Raw genomic sequence first — 16986 nt, forward strand, 5'->3', positions numbered from 1 at the left:
ACATTAATCCATCACTTTGCATTAAGGTCAGAGAGTTAGATTTTTGATGGGAGGGAGAAAAAAACCACCTTATTAAGGATTAGGTAGAAGTTAACTGGCTACTGTTCAGGGGTAACTACTAAATAAACTGCTGAATGTGAATTGCTTGCCTTGTATGTGTCTCCTGGTAAATTTATTTCTCAGATGTTTTTGCCAAGCTTGATGAAATGATCTTGAAATGAATGGAACAAATCAGATGAATTCATTGGTTTAGTGTTTTATCTTTGTAGGCTGAAGCTGTCAAACTTAAAAAAAGTGCTGTCAAGTGTAGAGCGCTTGTCAAACAACCTACAGACTTCAAGGTTTAAAAAAGAAAGCTCTTCCAAACTTCTAATTTAATGAAAGGCTGAGTTACAACTTATGCAGGAATGTAAAGTGTATGTGAAGAAGAAAATATGATGACTCCATGCAAAGTATCAGATAACTAGCACCAGGCTTGGACTGGAGCCAAAATAAAAAGTGCTTTGTTGGCATGTCAAGACTGCAAAGCATATTTTGCAAATTCTGTGTCAGTTGAGCAGATTGGATAAAGCATGAGCAAAACAGTCCCTGGTGCTCTCTTGGTTTAATGCTTGGAGTGAGGTGAACTATAATCACAGCATGGTGAGTCTTTCATGAAGAATGTTTCATGCACTATGTTTAGGTCTTGCTTCACAAATGCTGACAAAATAGACTTCAGTTTGCACTTGGTGATCCACTCTTGCAGATTCTTGACAAACACATTGTGCATGCAGGGCTTATGGTTTGTACATAATCTGATCCCTGTGAGTAGGTACACGGATATTTTGGTTTGAAGTAGAATGGGTGCATTTTTGTTGCATGGTATCTTTTACCTTCTCTGGCTGGATGGTATAATTCTTATAAACAGCTGGAGGCCTGACTGACCTTGTGGGTTGCAATTCTCCTATGGAGAAATGGAAGAGCCTGAATTTTAGCAGTCCTTTCCTGAAATGAAATTTCCATAAGGGATGTCTCAGTTTGGAAGGGTCATCACTGATCTTAACAGAGAATTAGAGCAAAAGAATGCCTGCACTTGGAAGTTTACAATGCAGTTTACAATTTTTTCATAAAGTAGTTCTAAAGCTCGTCTGTACAGGCATCTTCTAAAGGAAGATGAATTATGGGTATGCTCAGATTGCACATTGGATGTTATAGATATTATATGACTAGAAAAAACCGTAACAAAATTCTTATTTATTTATTTATTTGTTTGTTTGTTTATCTATTTATTTCCTATTAATCCAAAGCACTCTAACAGCTAAGATTCCTTGTTGATTCTGGTTTATGAGTGCTTTGCACCCCTGGTGCCCCACTGGGGTCTTGTGCATGTCTATGCATTAGTAAATATCCAGGTCCAATGGTAGATATTTGAGATTTTGTATGCAGTTAGTTCAATAACATCCTTGCATAAATTTTTCATCTCTTTCAAACTTACACTCGGTCTTCACAAGCTCAGCTGCTGAAAAACAGTTTTTATTAAAGCTGGAGAAATATTTGACAGAAGGAGATTGATAAATCTCTAACCCATATAACAGCAGCCAATAGTCTTGGTAAAGAACAGGGCAAGGGAAGCTCTAACATACTTTTCTCCATGGGAGGAATAAAGTGCAATAGCAAGTTTTTGTTTAAGTATTTCATTTTATTGCACTGTTTTCACATTGGAAAGGAATATTACTCAAGTTGTATCATCACCTACTAAAACATGCTTGAATTTGGATACTCTGGTGGAAGATCTGCAATGCAAAACTACATGAAGCTGAGATTTTGCAGGGCAAAGGTTTAACTCCATTGCTATACTTGCAAGAGCCTCTTAAACATACGTGTAGCACTGTATATATGCAGTTACACAATCACATAATCACAGAATTGCTGAGTTGGAAGGGAGCCACAAGGATCATTGAGTCCAACCCTTAGCCCTGCACAGGACCATCCCCAAGAGTCACACCATGTGCCTGACAGTATCGTCCAAATGCTCTTGAACTCTGTCACACTTGGTGCTGTGACCACTTCCCTGGGGATCCTGTTCCAGCACCCAACCACCCTCTGGGTGAAGAACCTCTTTCTAACGTCCAGCCTAAACCTTCCCTGGCACAGTTTCAGACTGTTCCCTTGGATCCTGTCATTGGTCACCACAGAGAAGAGATCAGGGTTTGCCCCTCCTCTTCCCCTCAGGAGGAAGTTGTAACTGCAGTGAGGTCTCCCCTCAGTCTCCTCTTCTCCAGGCTGAACAGACCAAGTTCCCTCAGCCACTCCTTGCACGGCTTCTCCTCAAGGCCCTTCACCATCTTGGTTGCCCTCCTTTGGACGCTCTCTAGTAGCCGAATATCTTTCTTATATTGCGTGCCCAAAACTGCACACAATATTCAGTGTGAGGTTGCCCCAGTGCAGAGCAGAGAGGGACAATTCCTCCCTCGACCAGCTGGCGATGCTTTGCCTGATGCCTCCCAGGACACAATTGGCCTCCTGGCTGCCAGGGCACTGCTGATTCAGAGTCAACTTGCCACAGACCAGGACCCCCAGGTCCTTTTCCACGGCACTGCTTCTCAGCATCTCATTCCCCCACCTGTCTATACATCCAGGGTTGCCCCATCCCAGAAGCAGAATCCAGCACTTTCCCTTGCTGAATTCAGATGGCTGATGATTGTCCAGTCCTCTAATCTGTTGAGGTCTCTCTGCAGGGCCTCCCTGCCTTCAAGGGAGTCAACAGCTCCTCCCAGTTTTGTGTCATCTGCAGACTTGCTTAGTATCCCTTCCAGTCCTGTGTCCAAGTCATTCATGAAGATGTTGAAGAGCACAGGGCCTAAGATGGAGCCCTGTGGAACCCCACTAGTGACAGGTCACCAGTCTGATGTTACCCAATTCACTATTACCCTCTGTGCTCGACTTGTGAGCCAATTGCTCACCCACCACATGATGTGTTTATCCAGCTGTGTGCTGGACATTTTGTCCAGAAGGGTTCTGTGAGAGGCAATATGGAAAGCTTTACTGAAATCCAAAAAGATTACATCAACTGGCTTCCCTTGATCATCTAGGTGGGTTACCTTGTCATAAATGGAAATCAGGTTGGGTAAGCAGGCGTTTCCTCTCATGAAGGCCCTGCTGTCTGTGACCGATAACAGCGTTGTCTCTCAGGTGTTTTTCAATACCTCACAGAATAATCTTCTCCATAACTTTACCAGGCACTGAAGACTGACAGGCCTGTAGTTTCCCAGGTCCTCCTTCTTGCCCTTCCTGAAAATCGGGACAACGTCCACCACCTCCAGTCAGGAGGGACCTCTCCGGATTCCTAAGATTGCTCAAAAATCATCGAGAGAGGTTTTGCAACGACATCAGTTAGTTCTTTGAGGATTCTTGGATGAATCCCATGGGGCCCCATAGATTTGTACAGATCCAGCTGGAGCAGTAGATCCCACACAATTTCAGGGTTGGGTGGGAGTTGATCATTCTTACAGTCATGGTCCTCCAGCTCAGGGCACTGAGACCCCCTTGGTCCATCATCTGTGTTGAAGACAGAGGTAAAGAAAGCATTAAACACTTCTGCTTTATATCTGTCCTTGTTTGTGAGGTGACCATCCTCATCCTATAATGAGTGGATGATATTTCTATACTGCCTATTGCCATTATTGTATTTGAAAAAAATCTTTTTATTGTCCCCCACGTTTCTGGCAGCTTCACCTCCAGTTGAGCTTTGGCTGCATGAATCTTCTGCCTACAGTGGCAAGCAGAATCCTTGTTACTGCATCTATGCAGAAATGTGGGAGTGGACCTTGCAGTCACAGTGCCATTTAATACAGCCCATAGTGGGTCTTGGAGCACTGCGAGGAGAGCAGGGACTCTCCCCCAGGACTAGGATCAGACCCCAATAGTAACTAGCAAATTCTGGTCTTTCTACTTGTCTCTGAATGATCCTATTAATGGTTTTGATGGATTAACTGGTTTAAGGGGGCATATTATGTAACTAAGGGGGAACATGTCATATTATAGGCTTCTGTTGTTCCATTCCCTAAAGCACAAAAGCTCCAAGGCCAAGTACAAGTCAGCGATCTGTGGGATGACCCACACCCAAGCTATTCATTTCCATATGGGGGATGGGGAAGTGAGAGGAAGCTTTTGCCAGCACCTCACACACAGCTCCTGGTGCAGCTAGGGAGCTGAGATGTGAGAGATCCAGTCTATTAATCACTTGCAGGAGCTGCAGGCAGAGTTCTGCCATCTTGCTCACGGCTTCAGGGTCTTGAAGCTCATGGCTGCCTACCCTGCATTAGAGTTAGGGAGAGCAAAAGTGTGAATGTGTACAAAGCCCTTACCACAGCCAAGGGAAGACCATGCTAATAATCTTTGTAAATCCTGGTGCCTCAGAAGTTTTAGTGGGAATTTCAGATGCTGCACCTTTTGCAAGGATTGGCCCCAGGGTAGCCCGTGTGTACGTGGGCTGGAAATTCTCCTATAAGATTACCTTCAATCAGGTGATTATCAAGTGACATAGTTTCCAGTAGGTTCAGCAGAAGCTCATGTTCAGCTCAATCTATCTGGCTTGCAGCTGCTTAGGGTTATATTTGATAAGTGGCCATTCAAGTGTCAGGTTTTCTGGGAGGTGGGGTGGAACGACTGTCATCCACAGACACTTTCCAAGAAAGTAGTTCACTCATTGCTAATATACTTAGTGCCCCTGGTGCCTGCATTTGTAGATAATAGTGGAGATATTTTCCAAACTGCTTTTACAATAAAAATACTATTCTTAACTTTTGTCCCTGAAATAAGGGAGCTAACATTGTAGCTAATCAGAATGGTGTGGGAAAACCTTCTCTCTGGTCAGAGGTGTACCCTAAGATTTCTGCAAATCTTTGGGTTTACTTGCATCTAAATCTCACAGAACAACGATGAACATATGCATCTTGAAGGTGTTCCATAGCTACTAAGGAAGACATGTTGGCCACAGGCTAACTTGTCCCTCAACTTTGTTGGTGCCTCAGCTTTGACCATTACCTCTAACTCTCTCTGATGCCTTAGTAGCCTCGCTGCAAAGTATGACTGGACAGATAAACACATTTTTACCATAATTGTTATTTTACTTTATTAGTCCTTGATATTTGCAGTCCTTTCACGCTGGTGCCTTTCCCCCTTGATATGAAAGACCAAAGCATTCACCTAAAGCCTTATTTCTTTCTGTTTTGGAATAATGAGAAACAATTTATCATGCTGATCATCTATCTCCGACAGCCCTCTGACAGAAACATGCCCACACCTCTGTAGCTGCCAGTGTCAATAGCATATTTGTCACAGCTCCACTTTGAAAGCCTTCAGTGGGATACAGATGTTCTAGGAAAAAAACATTGTTCCTGCAAAGTATCTATGGGCTCTAGAGCAGAGTTTGATAGGAAAACAAGGCAGTATAACATCATGACATGGCTCCCAGGATTTCGTTTGTTTTTCCTGCATTCTGTGGCAGGCTAGGGGAGAAATACAGAGACAGATAAAACTCGGGAGACAAGTCATCTTCCTGGGACATATTCCACTTTTTCCTCCATTTCTCACTTTTCCTGCAGTGTTGCCTGTGGTGACTGCAGTTACTAGAGTCAGAGTTTTGTCAGCAGCGCTGCAGTTGCATCTTCTACACCTTAAATTCCTGTTGCATCTGTAAAGCTGTGCAATGTCCATTTAAGGAGACTGTATTGACACAGAAACCAATCTACCACTTTACTGAAAAATATTCTGGCACTGTGTAGAGGATGAGTAGGATCTGTAAGCTAATGTGGAACAGTCCATAGTGTGACTTTATTAAACTCTACAGGATGTCTTTGAAAATAGTGTAGAAAAGGTTTTCAAAAATTTTCAATAAAAATGGAATTATTTAGCATGAGTAAATACCAGGAGAGGTTACACAGAGACCTCAGAACCTTCAGAATAAATCCAACAATTCCAAACACAGTAGTCTATGTAGTTTTGTTTGCTCAGAACTAATTGCCTCTTTTGCACTTATAGAACAGACACTGTGAGGCAAATGGAGGCTTTACAGGTACTATTATCTAGCACCCAGTTATCAAATAACGACATCTTCAGAAATCTGAGGATCTGTTTGTAACTGCCTTTGAGGATCTCTGAGGTGAGAGGAAGCTGATGGTTCCTCTGAGCTGCACAAATCCACTGTGTATCAGCACAACTGAACTGCACACAGCACATTATCTAACATACATAACCTGTTAGTTCCAGTTCGCTCTTCCTGAGCATCCAGTGAGGTCAAGTTCTATAAAAAAAACCTACATAAAATATAATTCACACACACAAGAAAATTTTATTTGGTTTTCCTCCCCTTAATATATTACTCTTTTCCCCTTTCTTCTCTCAAGTAAAAATCCCACTAATTAGGTGTGAATAGATTTTATTTTTAAAGAAATCTTCAAAGTGTAGCTAAAGAGCCATAATAAAAAGATTTTGTCAGCTTTGTTACACTAAAAGCAGCTTGCGATTTGGCCTTTAAATACCAGAGCTGAGTTTTAGAGCTTTAGGAAATTGTGCATAAACAGTCTGGCACAATGCTCTGTAACATGAAGAAGAGAGGACTTCTGTGGTTCACTGCAAAAATCATAGACAGCAATCACACTCCCTATCACTAGCATGTTATGACCATGTGAAAGGTATGCAGATATATAGAAAACCAAGATCTGAACTTCCACCTACACATCTATATATATGCATGCAGCACGTAGACAATGAATGGCTTAATCCTGCCTAGGTGAGCAATTTATGTTTGGCTAGATTTTAAATACTATTTAAGGTATGGGACTGGTGCCAGGAGTTATGTGTAAGTGCTTTCAAACCCTTTGCGGAGCAGAAAATAGCAACCAAAATAACCCTTCTCATTACAGAGAAGGGGCCGTGCGGCAACTTTCTGTCTTCTTGTGGTTAAATCTGCCACTGCTGTTATTATTACTATTATCTTTTGGAAAGGCTAAGCATGACTAAAAGCTAAGTGTCAAAAAGTTAAGATGTGTAAGGGCCAGTTATGCAATGATCCTTTCAGCCAGAAAAAAACAAGTAAACTACCTCCAAGGTTTTTGGAGGCTTGAGATATTTTTTTGTGTGTTTTTTGTTTTTTTTTTTCCCTGTGAAATTATTAAGCAAAGGAAATATCCTTCTAATTATTTGATTTACCTTGAGGCATTTGACTTTTCATTATATGATGGGGTCACAGGCTTTTCCTTAAAAAAAAAAAAAGATGAACAATTGAGAAAAAAATGACTTTGTGTACAGTCCATTAAATTCTGTGGATGCTGAACATACACCCATTTTCCTTACACAAACAGAACAACTTTTATGCTGTATCAGAGAGGCCTAGCCTAGAATTTGCAACAACAGTGGGTCTTTCAACCACTTGTGTGACTTAATGTAAAACTGCCGTTTAAAAAACACACACTTTTCCCCTCCCTTTTCCTTCTCAGGATTTGAACCATTCTGCCCCTTTTCTACATTTCACCACTGTGCTGTTATGCATCCCACCTCCCACCAGCACCACCACCCCCTCCATGCAAGTGACTAATGAAAATCCCAGACTCCTTCCTTAGTGGTTATCAGATTCATATTTCTTTGGGTTAGACTATTATTCTAAACTTAAAAATTCAGTGTCAAGCTTTGCTTCTGGGTTTTTTGCTGGCAGTTTTATAGCTTGACCAAACTTCATGTTGGATGATGTTTTGGTTGGCTGCCATATTGATCCTGGCTGTTAATCAGGATTTTTGTTGTTTTGGAGTAAGGGCAAGGTGGAAGGAGTGGTTATGGCTTCTCTCTGTTAACAGAAGTGGCCATGCTTACTGTCAGGAGCAAGTGTCTGCACTTTGTAACTACAAATTCCTTAATGACGTGTTACATTTCAAAGTGGAGTTGGACTTGGGGGTGAAACCTAAACTGATAAACAAGAACAGCCAACCCAGCCCTCACTTCTAGCCTCTCACAAACTATTTTTAATGCTGCCATTATTTATTCCCAAACAATGATTTTCTATGCTTTTAGTAATAAAGCAGAAAAAAAAATTAATTTATTTTCTATATGTGTGGGTTTGCTGGATGAATTTCTAACTAGTTGTAGACTGGAGCAATTCCAGGTCTACATTTATTAGTCAATGAAGAAAGCAATGGCATTGATTTAAAGAGAAACCCTTCTACCAAACATAAATATATGTTTTTGAGGGGAATAGGGAAAGCCTTTTCTAAATTTCCTATTCTGCAGTAACCTGCTTTCCTGTGACTTCTGTGAAGTAGCACTGCACACCCTTTCTCCTCCACATATTAGTTGAATTATATATATGTATTTGATTAATCATACCACCTTCTTTCTTTTGACCCCATGGAAGGCCACCCTGCCTCTGTCTTGCATTTCCCAGACTTTTCTCCCACACCTTCTGTGGTGTGGAGCAAGGATCTTCACTGTATCGGGGACTTCCAGTGCCAGGGGAGAGGCAGAGAAGCCAAAACAGCCAAACATGCAGCCCCCTGTCCCCAGGGAGCCACCCCAGTGCACACTGTGGTGGATGGGCTGCACTGGGGTGTTTTTTTGTCTACATCGCTGCCCTTTGACAGGGCTTCTGTGTGCATCCCCCCCAGCACTCATTCAGGGTTTCACAGCTATGCAGGGAATCATGGGTTTTACAATGTGGAGGAGGAGGAGCTGGGAGGAGGCAGGGAAGCAGTGGAATTGGGGTGGAGGTTCCAAGGTGGGGCAGCCAGTCTGAGAGACCAGGAGAGATGTGGGGGGATAATTTCTTTTCCTGGCAAGTGAATGGTCCAGTGGTCCTGGCAGTAACCACTTAGCCAAAGCTCCCAATTCCTCTTCATTGCTCTTACAGCATCTAGCACATGCAAATCCTGCACGGAATCCAGGGCCATTTTATCAGATATCTTCTGTTTCAGCTGTACCTATAGTCAGTCTTGGCCCCTCCCAGGTTTCTGCATGAATTACAGTGTATAGATGCCTCACTTCGCTTCACTTGCAAGGCTGTTCTTCTAGAGGACCCTCCTGACACTTTACCACCCAGATACAAAGATGGATTGGATGCCATCTCAGTCCAATTTTGAACTACATCTTGAAGCTAGTCTGAGAAGACCAGCCACCTGATAACCACCACATGCACAGCCGAGGTCCCAGTACTGCCGGAGGGAGGGATGGTTCTGGCCCCACCAGGTCCCATGAGGTTGGCCACAGCCTCTGCATGTGCTCCCGGGTTGGTAGATTTCCCAGTCATGCTGAGCTAAGTCTCTTCCTGCAGCTGGAAGGGAAGCCAACCAGTGGCATGGGGCAGCGGAGGGAAAGAGGGCTCTGTGAAGAGGTGTTCTGGTGAAATCCAGGGGATTTTGCCATGTGGTTGAGCAGGACCACTATTTCACTTCTGCCCTCATTTCCAGTTTGCTTTTGTGTCAGATAGCGAAACACAGACTCTTGCCTGGCCTGCTCATCTGTAAGAGCCTGATAACTGGCACACACCATGCTTCCCTCCTTTCCAGATTGCAGTCAAGCAACATCCCTTTTTACAGATTAATTTAGTGCCTGTGAGTCAACCCTAAGCCTGACCCGAGCTGACCACCCACTTTCAAGGTGTTTATATTTTCAACCCTTGGTATCTTAGTAATAGCTCTCTGGCAGGCTATAGCTTGCTTCGGAGGGGCTGATCTTCACATAGGATTGGGCAAATGATGAACCGCCATTTCAGTGATGTCCATCTTCATTTGAGTAATTTAATCACAAGTGGTTCAGCTTCGATCTGTTTAAGCTAGACAATGGCAAAAACCTGAGACATAAACTCCCTTCTCCTGCCTTCTTACCAGAATTATTCCTAAAAGTGACTTGATATTTTAGTAAAATAAACATTTCTCTTGATTAGTAGAATTTGTTTTTTAATACAAATTCCCAAAATAATTAGGAACACTCACTAACGTAGATAAAATGTATTTTTCATTTATTATCTCTACCAATTACTAAGACAATAAAATATCAATTGAAGAAAAGAAAGAAATGTTTAATTTTATCATTAACTGCAGACAAATATTTATTTAGGATCTGTGAAACATCAGTTATATCATAATGGGAATAGTACTGCTTGCACAGCTTGCAAATTCCAGGGCTTCATCCCTTCACTACAAAAAACAATCCTAGATTTTAGTAGTGTTTTCCAAGGGATATTTTTAATTTGTGTTTTCTCGCTATAGTAGAATTAAAAATATCATTTATCCACTATAATACTTGAAGCCAATTGTTATATTAGTAATCAACTCCCCAGATAGGAAGCACTTTCTCTTAAGTGACGTTTAGAGAAGGGCAGATATCCAGAAATGCAATGTTATCCTTCTGAACTCGTCCTGCTAACTTTATAGGGAATTTTGCCTTTGATTCTTTGGGACTCAGTAGGGCCTTTCACTCAGGAGAGTCAAGGACTGACATGAGAGCAGACAGAGAGATAAGAAACCAAACCTTCTTGTCACCCATCCCTGTGCAAATTTCTCGTAACTCCACGAAAAGTTTCCAGGTTGCTGATAACATTCACATTCTGACTCCGAATAAAACCCTGACTCTCTACTTTATTTTAATTATTCTTGATCCCTTAAATGTAAAATCCCCTTTCCAAATGTTCACTTAAGTGGCTACTATTAAGTCTTTATCAGTTCCGAGCATTTCAGCCTCTTGTTTGCAGAAATTTCTCGATCTGACAGAATAAGAAATGCATTTACATGGCCTAAGCTCTTAAATTGTCCCTTTCAATTAATGCCCCATCATGGAGCAATCTGGAAACCATTACTCAGTAACTCTTCATTATAATTGCTTGCAGCTGAATATCCAGGCCTTGGTAATATAAGAATAAAAGAAAACTCAGTTAGTAACAAGTGCAATTGATTCCATTCAGAATTCCCCTGGTGCTTTGCCATGTTTGGCCTGCATGAGAGGAAACAAGAGGATTTTTTTTTCTCTCTCTTTTTTATTTTTTTTTTATTTTTTTTTTTTTTTACTTTCAGGGCCAGGAAATGAATTGGCAGACATAAGATGGTCTGTGTGCTGCTTGCCTTCATTTTTCAGCTGGTCCTTGTTAAAAATGAGACGGTGGGGCTCCTACTTTTTTTTTTTTTTTAAAGTAGAGGGCTTTTCTGGTAACAGATAAAACTACAATACCTCAATTTGCTGCATGCTAACAGCAACCAGAAATGCTCACCTCCTGTGCTTTTCATAATCAGACCTGAAGCTTTCTTCAGTTAATTCCAGGATTCTTTGCTAGACGAATTGTTTTCCTCCATGATCCCTTTATGGAGGAAACTTTATGAATACTCAAGCAACTCTGAAAGTGAAACTCTGCTGTCTTCCTCTCCTCCAGCAATCTGCCAACACCCAAACAGGAACATGGTGGTCAGCTGGGCCTAAATATATGCTCACCTTGTCCACTCACAGAGGTAAGGCCAAGGGCCATAAATCAGGAGTGATTGAAATTTCATACTAGGAAGTGTTACCCCTGGAAGACATCAAGCAGTTCCCTTCTGATAACATCCTGGCTTTCAAAAATGCCGTACTGACATTTTACAGAGTGCACGTTTCCAGGGCAGTTTGTTTCCCATGCATCCGGGCTTCTGTGAGCATCCAGACCCTGCTTCCTCAGCCCCATGGTTAGTCCAGAGATATCAAATCCTAGCAGTAAGAGCAGTGCCAGATATGATGAAGACAGAGTAGCTTTCTAAATATGAGAAACAGTGAAGGGATTAGTAACAATTCCTGAGTCTCCAGGCCATAGTGAAGGGGTTTAACAGCTGTGCAGCATGGTACAGTAATTCACTTCTGGTGTTTCACTTTTGTTCAACAGTGATGCTTCAGGCCTAGTTGGGACTAGAAATTTCCAGTAACACCTCCACAAACCTGTTTTCCCTGCAAGGCCAGTAGCAGCCAGCAACAATGACTGGGTTGCTGGTAGGAGATCGCACCTACTGCTCCAAGCAGAAAGAACTCCTGGCATTTGGAGCACCTCATCCCCAAGACTGTGTTTTGGTTTTGGGAGATACTTCTTCCACGATCATCTCACATGATGAGTATTGGTATTGGACTGGTTCTGGTCTGTCTGGGAGGTGTGAATTTCCCAAATGGACCTCTTGGCAGTGGCCCCTAACGAGTGACAGTGACATGCCTGGAGCAGACACCACACACGCACACTGGCCAGCCAGGCTGATGGGTGATGTGCAGCAGTGCAGCAATATCCACTCTAGAGCACAGGGAAAGGCTGACAATGCTGCATGGTGAGACCTAATGCTGTGGTTCCACCCAGCAGCAAACAGTGCTAACAGATGGTCATTGCCCTTGCACTGGCAGCTGCCAGAACCGCTTTAGAGATGGGGGCAGCATCAACAGTAAAGCAAGGCAGCCAAATGGTCTCCAGCTGACTCCTCAAGTAGCCACTGAAGAAATGTCTGTAGCTACAAATTCTCCCCTCTGGTAAAGCAGATGGAAAATATAATTTTTACAGTTTTTCATTAAAAAAAAATCTGAACAACAATTTTACCTTTTCTCTTTAAAATGCTTGTGGAAAACCAAAGAAAATTTATTCACAGCAGGGAAACTGCCTTTTCATTCTGGAAAGCTGTTTTTGCTAAGAAGTTGGCAAAACTGTAAAATACAGATTTTCTTTCTTCCTCCCCCCCCTTCCTTTGAACAGATGCATGGAAATTAATGATTTTCCTTGAAAAGTAAAAGTATTATTTTTTTTCCTTTGTGGACTTTCCTGTTTCTGTAGGCCTGACTGCACTCAGTATCATGATTCACATAGGTTTTCTGGATGCTTCTTTAAGAGTGTTGACAGTTATGTAGATGGGCTAATTTGGGAATGGACTTCCCTGGAAATCCTTTGGAGTCTGTGAAGCTCAAAGCTCACCTCAGAAGCTTCCCATTTACACAGCACGGTCTAAAACTAATTACTCATTATAGATATGTTGTTCTTCTCAGGACTTCACTGGAGTGGGGTATGTAGGTCTGTACCTGGAAAAAACCCTAGGACCTGAGTGGGGAGGAGGTGAATCCAACACCATGATATTACACAGAATATACTCAATTTTATGCCGTCTTGTCATTTCATTTTGGTGGTATGGCTGTGGTTAATCTGTCTCACTCACTGTAATTTCGAAGTATATGAGGTACTCAGGGTTGCAGAAAGGTATCACTATTGCCATTTTTAAGGAGAGGCTGTGAAGTCGACACCCTGATGTGTAAGAGTTAGTCAGAGAAACCAATCTGTTCATGCAGGGAGTTTTCCAAGCAAAAGGTTCTGATGCCTAAGGGTGTACAAACATCAGAGATTGTAGGTGAGTCTGACAGATTACCTGGTCGTATACACAAGCTCAAAAATATCTTATTTCCTTTGTGAATTTCACTGGGAAACTAAGAACTATGCACCTGAGCAATATTTGTAGGACTGGTTTATAATGAAGTGTAAATCAAATCCATGTCACCCTCTGTACCATAAAAGCTGTAGCCTGATAATTTTTGTTTCCATAAAAGCCATACAAGACAAGATTACTCTAGAAATAGTGTCTATAAACAAAAGCAATGTTAGGGTTAACCATAAACATCAAATCACTCCCAAGACATCACTGACTGTAATCTTTGCTGGTTTCATACATCATCTAGAGCCATGCTGGAATAAAATATTCTCCCTCAGAGCCAGTTTATTATCTACTCCACGTGTAGGTTGCACAGAGTCTGCCCTTCATGTACTTGCTTCTTTACACCAAACCTCCATCTTGTAATCACATTGCTACTGGGGATTAATAAGGTATTTTTCACCACTGCCATCAGCTCTACAAAGATGGCTGGTCTTCCTGAGACCAAAGAGCAGCATTTCCTGGGCAAAACCCTTTACTGCAAGCAGTTGCTGCAGAGGGTCCTTCTAGCTGCTCACAGACCCACTAGTGATACCTCTGATCGTATAATAACACACTATACATCTTCTTCTGGCTCATCCCTTAGTTCACCCCGTGCAACTACTGCACCTGTGGCTTTTCCATCCTACCCACTGTCTTGAGCAGGGGGCTTGCTTGGATGGTCTCAGCCTCTGGTTTTGGTTGTCTTTTTTTCTCGGCATTGCGCTTATCTATTTATCTGTCATTATCTTGGGAGAACTGTAAGAAAGAAATCTAAATACATTCATTTGGGGACAAGTTTGAAGCTGCATGCTTAAGTATTGCAGTCCAGAACAAAGGAGTCTTTGCAGCTTTCCTGTTATTTTTATCACCACTTTATTTATGCTATGTTCTCATTGCCTCCTAGGTCTTCAATTTTTGTGGCTCAGCATAGGTCTTCTGAAGGGATTTTGAAGCTCCGCTGAATACTACCAGCTGAATGTTGGCCAGAATATCTAAAACCTCTGAATTACTAAGAGGTCTTTGGTGAGAGTGGTGGACTTATCAACAGGACATTACTTCTTTGCAACAAAGGAGAGAGACTATGACTTTGCATGCCTTGGAAGAATTCCCAAATTCCCCAAAGGAATTTTGCAGGCAGAAGAGTTGAAATTTCAGGAAGGATAAAATGTCTTGTTTGAAAATCGTGAGAAAGGAGTCAAACTCATTTGAAAGTGTTTACTTTTTTTTTTTTAATGAACAGCTCTTTCTAATGAGATTGAAAAAAATACTAGTGCTTTTTAGATTGTTCTCCTAATTTTATTGTTAACAAAACCTGAATAGGAAATATCCCTAAAATTTCAGCTCATCCATTTAATTGGCAAACTATCCAAAAATTCAAATTTGTATTGTAGTCTGAAGCAACCCAGCTCACCTCTCTTGAGGCTGAAAAACTGGATCAGATGTCTTGGAGAGGTCAAAATCCTTATATACAACAAATACTAATGTACAACATAGATGTCCATATGACTATTTTTTAGGTCAAAGCCAATAAAAATACCTTTTCTCTTGTTATTTGCACAGCTCTATTGATCTTGGTCAGAAGCAGCCAGTGCAGAAATATCTGTTTATTAGATTGGCCTATTGGTTTTGATCATGTCCCCTTCCAGTGACAAGCCCTAACCACAGTAATGGTGCCATGGAAAAGCTCCATCAACTCAGGTCATCCAAGTCTGAACTTACCAACAACGGCCTGTCCCATTCCCCTCTTGCTGCAGTACCTGTGAGAGTTTGGATACTGCTAGTTTGTTACACAAGAATGATAAATAGTTTCTTTCACATTTTGTTGGAAAGCTTCAGTACAGGCTCTGAGCAGAAGCTCAGATATGTCTTGTCTTTCCACTCCCTCCATCTGTCCCCAGTGGTAGCAACTTAGAATATGAGAGTCTCAAAATCTTCTTCTTTGTATATTATTCAAGATAATTTGTATAAATTATCTTGAAAAGCAATACAGCTTTTATGGATGTGCTTAAGAGAGACTCTGTAGTTCAGCATTTATCCTTCTTTCCTGGGTCCTAAACAAGCAGCTGTTGCCCTGAATGTATGTTCCTATATTTTGTGTGAGAGCCTTATCCACAGTTACTGCATGTAAATAGACTACCTACCATTTTCTGCCCGATTCTGAAAATGTCACTGAAATCTCTTTGTGAAGCTAGATATTCCTTTCCAAATTCCCTTTTCTTTTACTGAAAAAAGACTGAAAGAAATATTTTCTCAGATGCAAAACATTTTCTGATTAGTTGAGGAAAGAAATATTTTTCATTCTGGGTCTAAAAGAAAAAAATTATCTTGTTACAGTTCAGCCACCAAATTAAAAATGATGATTTGCACAGTGCTTGTGAAAACCATGCCCTCTGCAGCAGCTTGTGACAATTTTCATGGTAATACTGTACATTAATATGCTTTATGGGTACAGCCTCACACTGCAATGTAGGACACTTTTACAATGATCCTCGACAACATCACATGTGGCTGTAGCAAACAATGAATCTAATGCTGCACTTGTAAAAGATTTATGATTCAGAGAGCAGAAGACAAATGATTCCAGTCCCTGGATGCTTTAAGAGTAAGTTCCTTTAGCTCATATGGTTAAAATTGATCTTTCCATTGTCTCTTGTATGGAATGACCAAAACTAATGATGTTAGGTAATCAATATGAAAAACCGTGCATAAAGAATTAAAGCAAGAAATAATGGATTGCTGTGTCAAAGGCCTCCAGACAGTAAGAAATCAGCACTGACTGGACACATCAAAAAGACATCCAGACTTTTGGGTATTTCACTTCAGCCTGTGCCCACACCTAGAACAATGGAGCCCCTTCTATTCAGAAAAAAAACATGAAGGAGACCAAGCCAAAAATAACACTACATTATCAGACACACAGTCTCCCTATAACCTGCAACCTTTGAGAGTTATCAGTACTCAGATAACCTGCAAAAGAGCAGAGGGAGGACTTGAAGGCCAAGGAAGGGAATGGAAAAGGAACTAGAATGAAAATCCTCTGTATATTATCTGCAGTCCTGGAGTCTGCTCAGTGCTTCAATCTGTCCACGACTTCTTCATTTATTTTGTGAATTCCCTTTGGAATACACATGTGAAAATAAAACACTAAAATCCTAAATAGTAAAATCCATGAAATCTGGTTTTCAGACTCTCTGTAGTTTGTATTTGGAGTCTTTGCTGTCCAAGAGCTATGAGGCTTTTCTCTAGCTATGGCTGGGGAATTCATAGTAGTGCTCTCTTTGTGGCTTTGCTAGTATCTAGTACCTGTGAGTTTGTGTGGCCGAGCTCACTTGGCAGCCTTTTTGCCAGCATGGGAACCATTGGGATCTGTCTCCTCTATATGACCGAGTACTTAATGAAATTTGCATCTTTGAGAATTTCACATCTTTGAGATCCCTACTGCTCTGTAGAGATTAGTTAAAATCAGCTCCTAAGTTCGTGGAGAGAAAGGAGAGAGAAGGCGCTGACACATCAGCACTCTGGTGCATTCTGGCACATCACTGTGCATGTAATTTTCTCAGAAAATCAGAGG

The 16986-nt window shown here is 41.5% G+C and overlaps 1 long non-coding RNA gene across 1 annotated transcript; it reads left to right on the forward strand.

Annotated features, from left to right (window-relative positions):
• Positions 1–2684: 2684 nt before the first annotated feature.
• LOC135420466 (uncharacterized) lies at positions 2685–14596 on the forward strand. The gene is made up of 2 exons (XR_010433535.1): positions 2685–3071; positions 14320–14596. It is a non-coding gene; the product is annotated as an uncharacterized LOC135420466 (long non-coding RNA).
• Positions 14597–16986: the final 2390 nt, after the last annotated feature.

The sequence above is a fragment of the Pseudopipra pipra genome, chromosome 1 (assembly GCF_036250125.1).
Source record: "Pseudopipra pipra isolate bDixPip1 chromosome 1, bDixPip1.hap1, whole genome shotgun sequence".
NCBI classification, from domain to species: Eukaryota; Metazoa; Chordata; class Aves; order Passeriformes; family Pipridae; genus Pseudopipra; species Pseudopipra pipra.